Source organism: Equus asinus, chromosome 20 (genome assembly GCF_041296235.1).
Source record: "Equus asinus isolate D_3611 breed Donkey chromosome 20, EquAss-T2T_v2, whole genome shotgun sequence".
Taxonomy (NCBI): domain Eukaryota; kingdom Metazoa; phylum Chordata; class Mammalia; order Perissodactyla; family Equidae; genus Equus; species Equus asinus.
The window spans coordinates 96,820,904-96,833,398 of record NC_091809.1 but is presented as its reverse complement, the minus strand read 5'-3'; the positions used below and the strand labels follow the sequence as shown (position 1 = coordinate 96,833,398).

General features: G+C 48.4%; 1 protein-coding gene across 19 annotated transcripts in view; it reads right to left on the bottom strand.

The window, feature by feature from the left end:
- BMAL1 (basic helix-loop-helix ARNT like 1) overlaps window positions 1-12,495 on the bottom strand; it is a 104,607-nt gene that overhangs the window by 74,039 nt on the left and 18,073 nt on the right. For 14 of the 19 annotated variants that reach the window (XM_044752940.2, XM_044752941.2, XM_044752929.2 and 11 more), the window contains exon 2: window positions 53-125. The exons of 2 other annotated variants lie outside the window; for them this stretch is intronic. The gene's annotated coding sequence lies outside the window, so the exon portion shown is untranslated. Of the gene's footprint in view, window positions 1-52; window positions 126-687; window positions 837-12,359; window positions 12,472-12,495 lie in introns of those variants that run through there. 3 more of the 19 variants (XM_070491151.1, XM_070491157.1, XM_070491152.1) reach the window with 2 other exon arrangements.

The window sequence follows — 12,495 nt, the reverse complement described above, 5'->3', positions numbered from 1 at the left end:
AATACCGATCTTCCATAGCATAATTTGGTAAGAAGGCATCAAACAAACTTACCAGTGAAGGCCTAGGATTCCACATTTGAAAAGCCAAGGTTGGGTCCAAAAGCATGCACTCTAGCCAACACCACCTAAAAGCCAATGAAATAGGAGTTTAGCTTTAAAAGAGATATTTATACATTTTCTTTCAATCTATAACTCCCAATAAGTTTTGATTTACAGTCCTCCCAGGATGTCCATCTCTGCTTCTCCGCCTAGTGAATCCTGCTCGGCCTTCAAATCCACTGGGTGGTCTTTCCCTGGACGCCTTACCAGAGTCCCCGGCAGGCCAGGCAACCCCTCCTCTCAGCTCCCACAGAAGTCTCGTGAGGCCTTCATAGTAACACATGGCACAATGGAGCATTTCTTATTTAGGAATGGGGGTCCCTAGGCTTATCATGAGAAGAGATCTGGTAAATCACCTCTCTCCTTACCCCCACTGCCAGAACACTATGGGCATTTATATAGTCCTCAATAAATATTTGTAAAATGGATGGAAAAATAACCTACTCAATTTATTAACACATGCCTGGGTATCTAAAATTCTGCCAGGCCACAGTTTCCACCACAGAAATGCAGATCTCAATCCCACTGCTTTTAATAGGCAACCATGTAACAGGAAGGATTAAGGAGATTAATCTTCTAAATGCACACCTTTGGAATGACACTCCCATGGGCAGAAACCTTCAGAGGCTCCCAGTATGTAAGAAGGCAAGTCCGACTCCATAGCCAGGGTGCCAGGCCCGCGCCAACTGGCCCGGGCTGACTCTGCAGCCCCAGCTTACGAGGTCTCCCCCAATGGACCCTCCAATCCAGACAAAAAGGACTGAGGGCCAGTCCCTTCCCTCTCAGCACTCCCGCTAGCTGGATGTCTTCCTCCCCTTCTCTCCACATTATCTCCTTCTACTGAAATGTCATCCATTTCAAACATTATATTCCAGATCAAGCTCATGGGGGGGCCCAATAAGTCTTTTCCTCTCCAATTTTTTTTATTGTGGTAAAATACACAACGAAATTTACAAGCTTAGCCAGTGTGAAGTGTATAGCTCAGTGGTATTAAGTACATTCATAATGTTGTACAACCATCACCATCCATCTCCAGAACTCTCTTCATCCGCAAAACTGAAAGTTCATACCCCTTAAACAATAACTTAGCCTTCTCCCTTCCTCCCAGTTCCTGGCATCCAAAAAGGTTTTGTGGAATGAATGAATGAATGAATCTGACCCCAACTCTCCCTACAAAAGCCAGAAATACTGCCCTCTTCTGCTGGACTCCCATGGTACTATCTTCACATCTTTCTTACATTTATTTCAATCAATCTTAAGTGACCCTTTTTTGCACAACTGTATTCTCCTTCATGGCTGGACCTATGACTTATTTGAAAGGTTAAACATGGGTCCAAAAGCATTCATCTGGCCTCTCCTCCCTGTTGCTAGATCCAGTGGGCAAGCCTTTGTCCTCATCTTACAGATTTTGCTCCCAGTTCATCAATCCCTCTTGTTCAACAGCTCCCTCACTTGGCTTCCAGTATAGCATCCTTGGTTTTCCACCCACCTCACTGGCTGTTCTTTCCCTTTGGTGTTCTTCCTCGTCTCCCCACCTCCTAGTGTCAGAGTGCCCCCAGGCTCAGTCCTTGTCCTCATCTCTCCTCTGTATACTTCCAAGCGCCCCTCCGTGATCTCACCTAGTCTCAGGGATTCAAATGTCACCTACGTGCTGATCCTGCCCAGATTTCTCTCCAAGCCTGGACTCTCCTCTGAACTCCTGGCTAGTATATATCCAGCTGCCTGTTTCAAGTCAGGTGTAAGTAGACAGGAGGTCTGTGTAAGACATGTTTGAAGTCTCAATCTTAACATGTCTAACCTTCTGACCCCTGACCTTCTCCCAGACTGCTCCTCCCAGAATCTCACCTGTCTCAGTTTAAGCCAACAGTCTTCCAGTTGCCCAGGCCAAAAGGTTTGGAGGCATTCTTGTCTCCTCTCTTTCTCTCTTACTCCATACCCAATCCTCACCAAAACTGGTTTTTACCCTCAAAGTACACTCAGAATATGACCCCTTCTCACCCCCTCCACCATTACCATCCTAGATTATTGCGAGAGCCTCCCAACTCGTATCCCTGGTTCCCTGCTTCTACACTGGGTGTCACTGCCACCTCCACCCCACTTCCATTCTCAACACAGGAGGGGATCTGTTACAATGTAAATCGGACTATGTCATTTCTTCGCTTAAAATCTTTAAAAGGCTTCCTAGCAAGGACAACGACAAAGGGATGAATGTTTCTAAAGTAGACCTGCAGGCTGGTGGGGGAGGAAGGGTCCTCAGGCCAGTGTCCTCCCATCTAACTATTTCCCAACTGGCAGTCTTGATTGTATCTCCTATTATCTGATTTCTTAAAGAAAGGAAAGTTTTCAAAGGGAGAAAAATACAATCAATGAGCTCCCTTTTCCAGTTAGAGCGCCATAAGAAGCCAACAAAACTCACGCTTCTCAAGAAGCAATAAGATACGTCAAGTCTGCTACCACTTAATAACTAGTTTCCAAAGATAGCGCTAGCCTTCCAGAGAACTGTTATTACCCCTTTGGTGGTGGTGGTGAATCCTCCTGAAGCCCCTCTTTTCCCTGTACCCCCCAACTGGTCACCAAGACCTGTCCACCTAATTGTTTCTGGGCTCCACCCCTCTCCTTCACCTCACTGATGCTGTGGCAGGAGGTGATATTCAAATGAAATAACGGTGTACTTGAATTAGCTCAGGTCTCATCAGTTCTTCTCAGAGCTACAGCAGCAGCCTCCTAACCATTCTCCCCACTTCTAGTCATTTACTTATTTCCAACCACAACCTCATACAGTGTCTGCAATGATTTTAAGAAAACCTAAATTTGATCAAGTCTTCTGCTTAAAACTCTCCAAAGAGTTCCGACATTGCCATACTATAAATTCTTCAAAACATAGTACAGTAGCCATAGTAAATATTCTCTGTCATCTTCCCTGGATGCCTTTCTCCTGCATCTTCTTGCAAAGATCCTGCCTGCCCCACCGGGGTGGGCAAATGATGCAGCCCACATCAGCATACTCACTTCCTGCAACAGTGATAGGTCCAAAAGGATAAGCACATCACCCAAGCCGGGCCAATCGGAGCCCTTCTCTAGAATTGATATATGGATGCAGAGAAAGGAGTTCTCCCTTCACTGGAATTGCTAAACTGGAGCTGTCAGCAGTGGGGTCCCCCACACGGAGGGCAGACTGTCTGCAGTGGTAAAGATTGATGCCAACACACCAAGAACAGAAGGCAAGAAGCCAGACAGACCACGGGCAGCATCAACTCCCATTCTGGAACCTCTTCCTTTTGGGAACTCCTACAGCATCCTTCCCAGTTATGGAACTAGCAACTACCCATGGACGCCTCAGCTAGCTGGCAGCCCACAGGCCCACCTGTATCTGCGCCTTTTCCCTCATCGCTTCCTCTGCCAAGAATGCACGCTCCTTGAGTTTTTACACAGCAGCCAGGCCTCCTCCGTGAAGCCTTCCCTGGAGGGAAGCACAGTTAGTCCAATCTTCCAGATGTGTTCTAGAATACACCCCCTCTGCTGCACTTACACTCCCCAGCTGCCTCCCCAATCTCAGCGAGCTGCCCAAGAAACCTCAGACTCAACCTCGTCTCCTCACACTTCCTCACTGCCCACGTGCACTTCCCCTTCTTCCTTTCTGCCCCACGCCTGCTGTCACAATCCAGAACCTCATTATCTCCCACCTGGACCCAGGCTACAGCCACGCCCTCCACCCAGCGATTCCTCCACACTGCTGGGAGCCAAACCTCCGGGAGCCCTCCTATCACCAACAAAGTCAAACCCTTGGGATGGAGCCCTTCACAGACTGGCCCCAGCCTCTATTCTCTAATCTCTCCCAACGCTTCCACTTCCAGAAAAATGGAGTAGACACACTTTCCCCTATTCCAGCTGCTATGTACAACTAAAAGCCCTAGACGTTATACATAAAACAAACGTAAGAAGCCTCTGAAAGGCAGAGTGAAGAAGGCAGACCAGTTAGGGACCCCAGGACCCGAGGAAGGAACTGTGGTGAGTTCCTGGCATTTTCCTTTTGCCTCACATATCCCAGACTTGAATCTGAAGAAGCTGACAACCTGGAAATGCCAACAGGCGCAGCCAAAAAAGGCCCCAACAGAAGTTTGCTCCCTTGAGCAAGACACAAAACTTTTAGAAAATAACCCCTCTATTTCAGCCAAATGCCACAGAAAACCCCATGGTCTCACCCACACCCATACCAGCAAAGTGCAAATGACATCCGCAAAAGACCCTACAGCTGACAGTAACCTTAATGGTGACGAAGGCTTCCCCCTAAGACTAAGAACAGGCAACGACGTCCACTCTCACCACTGCCATTCCGCATGGCACTGGAAGTCCCAGCCAGCACGAGAGAAAACAAAAGGAAATTAAAAACATACAGATGGGAAAGGAAGAAATGAAAGAATCTCTATTCGCAGAATAGACATGATTGTCTACGTAGAAAATCCTGAGGAATATACAAAAAACATTCCTAGGACTAATTAGTGAGTTTAGCAAGGATGTAGAATATGGGATAAAAACAAAAAAAAATTGTATTTCTATATACTAGCAATGAACATGTAGATACTGAAATTAAAAATACAATACTATTCATAACTATTTAAAGAAAAAAAATAAATACTTAGGTGTAAATATAATTTCTTCCACAAATCATTCTAGCCACATGGTCTCCCTCTGCCATGAGGGCAGGAGCAGTGGTACATCTGTTTCGCTCTCCAATGAAACTGAAATACCTAGCCAGTGCTCAGCACCCAGTAGGCTTGCAAGGTTTGTTGCCACAGCTCATACTCTGCTCTGTTTGAGAGAGACTTTCTTCCCCTTTAAGCGCTTAGTGAGATCACTGTCTATTAAAAAGTTCCATCTCTGGTTTCTGCCGTGGCAGGTCATGATTGCCAAGGAAGACGGAGGGAAACTGTTTCTGCTCCCATTCCCACACACACTCATGTTCTTACATTATAGACAGAAGGGATTGGAAGCAAGCTCTGTAGGCATCTCTCGGCCACCCAGAGGGGACACTGGGCCCCTTCCACATCAGTCCAAGGGGGCCCCAAGGCTTTGCCCAAAGGCCCATGAAAATGATGTGAGACCACTGCCAATGTTGTCTCATCCACGTTCTGTGCCAGGAGGACCTACAATGCCCTCCTTCTGTCTGAAAGCTCAGTTATGAGTGAGAATTGCGTCTGTGCTGAAGAAAGTACGGGGGAGGAGGAGAAGCTATGGGAGATAGGTCAGGGCCCAGAGGGTAATTGGGTATCTTTTTCCAAAAACATTTCTCCTCTTCCTACTTCTAAGGGTAGAAAGTGACATTAATAGTCATCAAGCAAAAGCCAAAACCTCAGAATGATCCTCATTCCTCTCTTTCTCTCACACTCCACCACCAATCCCACAGCAAAACGTGTTGTTCCACCTTCAGAACAGACCTCCAATCCCACCCCTTCTTACCATCTCTACCGTCACCACCACTGGGGACTTGGCTACTCCCATCACACCAGGATAACTCCAACAGACTCCGCCTCCTCTCCATGAGTCCTCCTTGCTCCCTCAGTCTATTCTCAACACAGCAGCCAGAGTGATCCTTTCAAGAGGCAACTCAGACCATGTTATTCCTCTTTCAAAAGCCTGAACTGTTCCTGGCTCTCCTTGTCATTCACAATGCAACCAAGTCCTGACAGTGACTCCAACAGCCTGGCCCCCATAACCTCTCTGCCCTCACCGTCCACCACTCTCCTCCTCACCTTTTCCTCACTCACTCCAGCTATCCTGGCCACCTTTGCCTCGCTGTTGTCATTGCCTAATGCTCTTCCCCCAGTTAAACACACAACTCACTTCTTCACTTCATTCACTATGGCACACACGATGCTATCCATTCACCAGAACCCACTGCCTTTTTCTTATGGGCACATGGCTAGACTACATTTCCCAGCCTCCTTTGTAGTTAGGAGTAAACATGTGACTGAGTTCTGACCAATGGATGGAAGGGATGTATGTCTTCCAGACAGGCCCATAAAAACTTCCCCACAAAATCCTGTCTCTTTTTCCTCATCTTCCAGCTGAATGGAAAGGAATCTCAGGGCCCTAAGGAGGGCAGAGCCACAAGATAGAAGGTATGTGGGTCCCTCAATAACCACAAGGAAGGATGCCTGCTAACCAGGAGCAGTCACACTGGAATTTTCCTGTGCAAGAAATAAAGTTTTCTTGGGTTGATACACTAAGATTTGGAGGTTGTTTGCTACTTAACCTAACAATTTGTTCTCCTTCTCAATGTGGCCTTCTTTGACTCTGCTATTTAAATTCCTCCTAAAACTTCTTAGTCGACTTCCTTGCTTTATTTTTCTCCATAGTCCTTATTACTATAGCATAAGGTATATTTTATTTATTATATTTTTCCGTCTCCTCAAATTTGAATGTAAGCTGAAGGCAGGCATTTTTGCTTTTTTTTTTTTCCCTTTGCTGTATCCTCTGGGTCTAGAACAGGGCTTGGCATGTTGCAGACAATTATTTGCTGTTGAATGAATGAACAAATGAATGAAACATGGGTTCCAAGATCAGAAAGGCCTGGGCTGAGACCTGGCTCTGCCATTTACTAGCTGTGTGACCTGGAGTAAGTTACTCTACTCATTAAGACTCATTTTCTTCATCTGTAAAATAGGGAAGTAATAGTAACTTCTCCATAGGAACTGGGAATAATTAAGATCATGAACATAATTCCTTTTCAGGCTCCATAAATGCCAACTGCCATTCTTATCAGCTCAAGGCCAGAGGGCAAGACTGGGTGTCAGGGCCTAGCAAGGTCACTAGTAGGGACACATGTCAGAGAGGAAGAAGCTGAATGAACATTGACACGTGCAAACTCTTCTGAAAGAAATCGTGGCAAACAGCTAGGTAGTGAGACTCAAGAGCTGCCTAAAAATTCTCAGCAAATTGCAAACGATCAGAAAAACATGACAACTGGTGTCAAGGGTGATGAAAAGTGTGTGCCGAGCCTGCAGACAAGAGCTGCTGTGGAGAGCACCGCCCAGGTGATGAGAGACTGCTCTGTGCCTTTTAAGAAACAATTTTCACAGCAAAGCTCGAGAAAAGAGGGGCCTCTTGCATCATGGGGACAAGGTAATAAGGCTATAAAAATGGAATTCAAATAAACCACACACAGAGCCCACACGGGCCCAATTTTCCAGGAAAAATAGTGATTGCTACGGCATTCAGATGAGCGAGTCACACTTGTGCCTCAGCATAGCAAACAGCTTCCAAAAATCATCAGGCTGCAGAAAAGCCACTGGCTTTGCCAAATGAGAAGCGCCGGCTCTCACCTGGTCCTCCCTGTCATGCTTGCCTCTTCCCACTGATAAGAAGACACAGACAAGGACACCCGAGGCTTGTGTCTGCTTCGCCGTCTTCGAGTGAGGCCTCTCAGAGTGAATGGCAGCTGACAGTCAGGAGGGCGCAGGCAGCATCCTCCCGTCCACAACCCACCGCCCCCTCTCCAGGCACTCTCCACTTTCTCCTTGGCTCAGACCTGCTCTCAGAGCTCACCTCCTGGAACTTTCTACAGCACTTGGCCTTGTGGATAAACCCCCTTCTGGAAACTCTCTCTTCCTGTGGCCCCTCATGGCTCTCACCAGACTCCCCTGCATCCCCACCTCTGCAATCCCTCTCGTCTCATCTCTGGCTCCTCTTCCACCTCTGCACCCCTAAACTGGTACTCTAAAATAAGGTGTCTGCCCACCCTGCTGGTTCTAGCATCCGTTCTTCCTCTACATCAGAGGCAGGACAGCTTCGTGGTTAGAAGCAGAGACTGCAGAGCCAGACCAACTGGGTCTAATCTCGGCTCTGCACCGGTAGGATCTCAGGCAGTTAACCAATTGCTTTACGTCTATTTCTTCATCTGTAACATGCAGACGGTGGTAGTATCTCATTTAAGTCACTGAAGGGATTAGAAGAGTTAACATATATGAAGCTCTGAGATCCATGCTTGGCACCTGATACAGCCCCAAAGTGCTAGCTACGACACTACTACGGGCGCCCTGTGCTTCAGTTAAACCCCAAACATTGCCCATGTCCTCGCACCTCCATTTCCTCTAGTCATGCCTCCTACCTTTGCACGGAATGTCCAGCCTCCATCTCAGCCTGTGCTTCACGGTGTTGACCAAAGCAAGCACTCCATAACACCTTTCCAGATACCCACCCCAGTCCCCCAAGGAGATGCAATTGCTTCCTTTCTACCAGGGTGGGGCTGACTTCTCCCAAAGCCCTCTCCTTAAGCTCCCTTGAAAAATAAACAGTTTTAGACTTGTTTTATCCATCCCACTTTCCAGTCATGAGCGCATCAGAAACAAGGATAAATTTGGGTTTTTTCTCCCCCAATTTTCATTCCCTGCAACCTTATACACTGTAAAGACTCAGTAAACACTTGCTGGATTAAGTTGAAATGCAAAAGCCTAGAGCCTGGGTCTCCATAATAATTAACCAGAGACCAAAACCACAACAACAGATCAGCAGGACAGAGGAAGCCTTCCCGTCACCCCAAAGCCCACACAGATTTCAGGCTCAAAAGAAGACTGGGGACCAAGCCGGTGTGTTTGTCAGTTTCATTCTAGTCATTTCCTAATAGCCAAGAAAACGCCAAATCCTTTCAGCAAATTTGCAACCTGCTTCCCCTGCTAAGAGCACTTCCTGACAGGCTCACTCCAGCTGAGGGAGACATGTTTTTTCTCAGAAATCCTATTTACTTTTCCTTGTTTCAGGGCACGTCTTAAAAACACCCTTACGAAGGGATCAGTTTATTTTGTTATTGTTTTAATCAAAGTGTCAAAGATAGAGGAATATAGAATTCCTCAATTTGAGCAGGTAGATTACTCCTTAAGAGAATGTGCTGGCTCACCTCCACACTTAGAAACAAACAGATCACGTCTTACTGGTAAACACGCAGCCTTCCACTTACATCCAATTTCACATTACCATTGCCTGCTTCTTCATTCATGGAAAACACGACAAGGACGTTCCTGGCATTTAAAGTAAAATTTTAATAAATCCTCACAGCATTCCTCTTGAAAAAAGAAATTCTGATTCTCTATCTAATCTTGGGCCGTTGCCATTAGCTAGATAAATGCCAACCTAATGAAATGATTCTGTAACGCACAAAGATGGCTTCATGCGGCATTAGCTGAAAGAGCAAAAATTAGAGGCAATCTAAACGCCCCGTAACAAGCTCATGGCTTATTGAAGACATCCCCTTGATAGAATATTATGCAGCCATCTTAAATGAGCATGATGGAAACCAGGGAGCCACATGGAAAAAGGCTGAGGATATAACCATAAGAATAAAGGGGAGGCAAGTGTGTAGGGAGATGTGTTCATGCCACACTGAGGTTGCTCAGCTGGGCAAATTAGGCCCAGAGTTGGAAGTCAGATGCAATGAACATTAGGGGAAAGCTAGGCAGAAATCTCTGTAAATGGGGCCAGAGAGGATGCGGTAGCCATAGGGGAATGAGAACACTGGGCATGGGCAGGGGCCTGCTTAGGAGTGCAGAATGAGAGACGGGAAAGACTCCACAAAGCCAAGGTCGTTGCAGAAATTCCATCCCAAAGCAGGCAAGGGGAATGGGAGAAGAACCCTTCCTAGTTTGCAGAATGACTCAATCCCTGGATGGGAAAACAATTTTCAAACCCCTAAGACACTCCTATTGCCCTTTCCATAGTGTGGCCACCCGGCTCCCACCTGGAGGTTCAGCCCCGCCCAAGCCTCCAAGGCTTATCCCGACCCAGGGCAGGAGAGCTTTAAGGGGCTCCAGCCTAGAACCCAGAGAGTTAGCCTGTCTGCTGCTCACCTGGCAGATAAAGAGAGTGAACCCCGAAGGGAACGATCACCGTGGCCAAGCGCACACCGAGAGTTACGGGCCGAGCTGACACTTGAGTCTGAGTTTGTGTGTCTCTGGGTTTAAAGCTTTTCTGTAGAACAACCTGGTGCAAGACTGACTGAGGAGTCAGACCGACGGGCCCTGCACAAACTGTAGGGACCCAACCGATGCCAGAGAAACAGCGGCTTATGAATAGGTGATGCCAACCAGGGCAGGGCAGGAAAATCCCAGTGATGCCAGGACACCAACAGTTGCCTCCAAAGAGAAAGACCCCCTCCCGCACCCCAGTCCATGCCAAAGCCCTGCCTCTAACTCCTCGGGCCCCTGCACTTTGTCGGTCCAGCTGAAGCTCTGCTGCCCTGTGGGGGCCAATGCTGGTCCCTAATGGCAGGGCTTCTGGCACTGCTGTGCCACCTCTGGGTCCCACAAGACAACTCCATCTCTGGACAGGAGAAAAATGACTCGAGAGCTCCTCCCCACATCCCCTGCCCCCTTGATTCCTACCCCCACTCCATCAGAACCCCCAATCTGGACCCCTCCTGCTAAATACAAGAGGCCAAACACACTGCTCTGGCATTTAAGGTCCCCCTTCGTATGGCCCACACCACCTACTAATCATGCCTCCCAAGGCACTCACCTGCCTCCCCAGATGCTCCAGGGGCTGCTCTCCTGTTCCTTATGCTTCCTGCAGAAGCCCTGCTCTCCTCCCCCACCCCAAGTCCCCTAAGAGCCAGCTCAAGCTTTCGTGCATCCACAGGCCTTTAGAGATTCCATCACTTTACTGGTTGTCAAACTCTCCCTTGACCCCCTGCAGGAGTGGGTGCAAACGTTAGCACTGATCCTGGAGCCAGGACTGCTGGGAAGGGTCCTGACAGATTCGGGATTCTTCCCACCTGCCATGCCGCCCACAGGGAGCACTTCTGGGCTCCTACTACGTGCTGACCGGCAGGCACAGGGCACTGAAGACAAAAATCTGAACAAGCCAGTCTTGGCCTCACAGGAATTTGGACTCAAACAGGGAAAAGAGTGAGATGAGTCCCACCCCATGAATGCAGCATGAGAAATGTCACACAGAGAGAAGAGTGCAAGGAGCAGAGGCGGCCGTGATCAATTCAGCCCGAGGAGGGGCTGGAGAAGGGCTCAGAGAAAGCCAGATCTGAGCTGGGCCCTGAAGGGTAACCAGCGCCACCAATAAAAATACTGGCAGCCAGCACTTACCGGGTGCTTACTGTGTGCTAAGCATGGTACCACACACTCAGCTGCCTTTCTCACAAATGCACTGACTCATTCATTATTGAGCCCCTACCCTGTGTCAGGCACTGTTTCGGGCACTGGGGATAGAGAAATAAGCAAAACAAATGGTCTCTGCCCTCCCAGCTGACATCCTATTGAGAAAAGACAGACAATAAACCAAACCGACAAGTAAAATGTGTACTATGTTCGATGGTGGTAAGTGCTAAGAGGAAAAGTAAAGCAGAAAAGAGAAATAGGAAACACCAGGGGGCAGTGGGCTGGGTGGTTCAAACTTAAACACGGTGACATTTGAAAAAAGCCCTGAAAAAGTTGAGTGAACAAGCCACACAGAGATCTGGGGGAAGTGGGGAGGGGGCAGTCAGTGGAGAGAGCTTGAACAGGAAGCATGACTGGCAGGTTTGAAGAACAGCAAGGATTCCGATGGGGCTGGAGTGGAGTGAGAGAGGGGCAGGCAGGATCAGCATGGACAGCCGCACAGGTTGTGCACTGCATAACTTAGGGAGGCACAACTCACATGGACGACAGTCAGTGGGCTACGCAGTACCCAGCCTGCTCAACCACACACCAGGCCCTGGGGTGGGAGATGAGGTCAGAGAAGTACTGGGAAGCCTTGTGGACCATGCTAAGAGTTTGGCTTTTCCTCTGAGTGAGACAGGAAGCTACTTGTGGAGAGACTTCTAGCCACAGGCATGACCTGATCTGACCCCTCTTCCCAGGATGGCTGGGCAGAGAGCACACCGCAGTGGGGCAAGGTCGGAAGCAGGAGACCGCTCTGGAGGCTACTGCAATAATCACACTCCACACGTTCTATGTCATAGGATACTTGCAATCCCATGAGGCAGGTCAGTGATCACTCTTTCACAGATGAAGAGACCGAGGCTCAAGAGAGATTTGGTAACTTGCCCAAGGTCACTCGGTTAGGCAGTGGCAGACTGCCACAACTGGGAAGCAGGGGATGAGAACATTCCAGGTGGAGTCAACAGCATCAGCCATGCCATAGGAGGTTGGCAGAGCCTGTCATCCTTGCAGAAGTGCAGGTTCCTGGTCCAGGGGCGCTAGAGCCTGGGGCAATGGCAAGGGCAAGGGCAGCCAGTGGAGGCCTGTCTGTGCTTTGCCCACTCTCCCACGGACACCCACCTGCAGTGTCTAAACCAGCACGGCTCCCCGGACCAGAACACCCACATCCCAACCAGTCCTCCTGCTCCACACTTGTCCTCCCCACTTCAGGGCACGGGCAGCCAGAAGAACCCTTAAAAACATAAATCAGAGATTT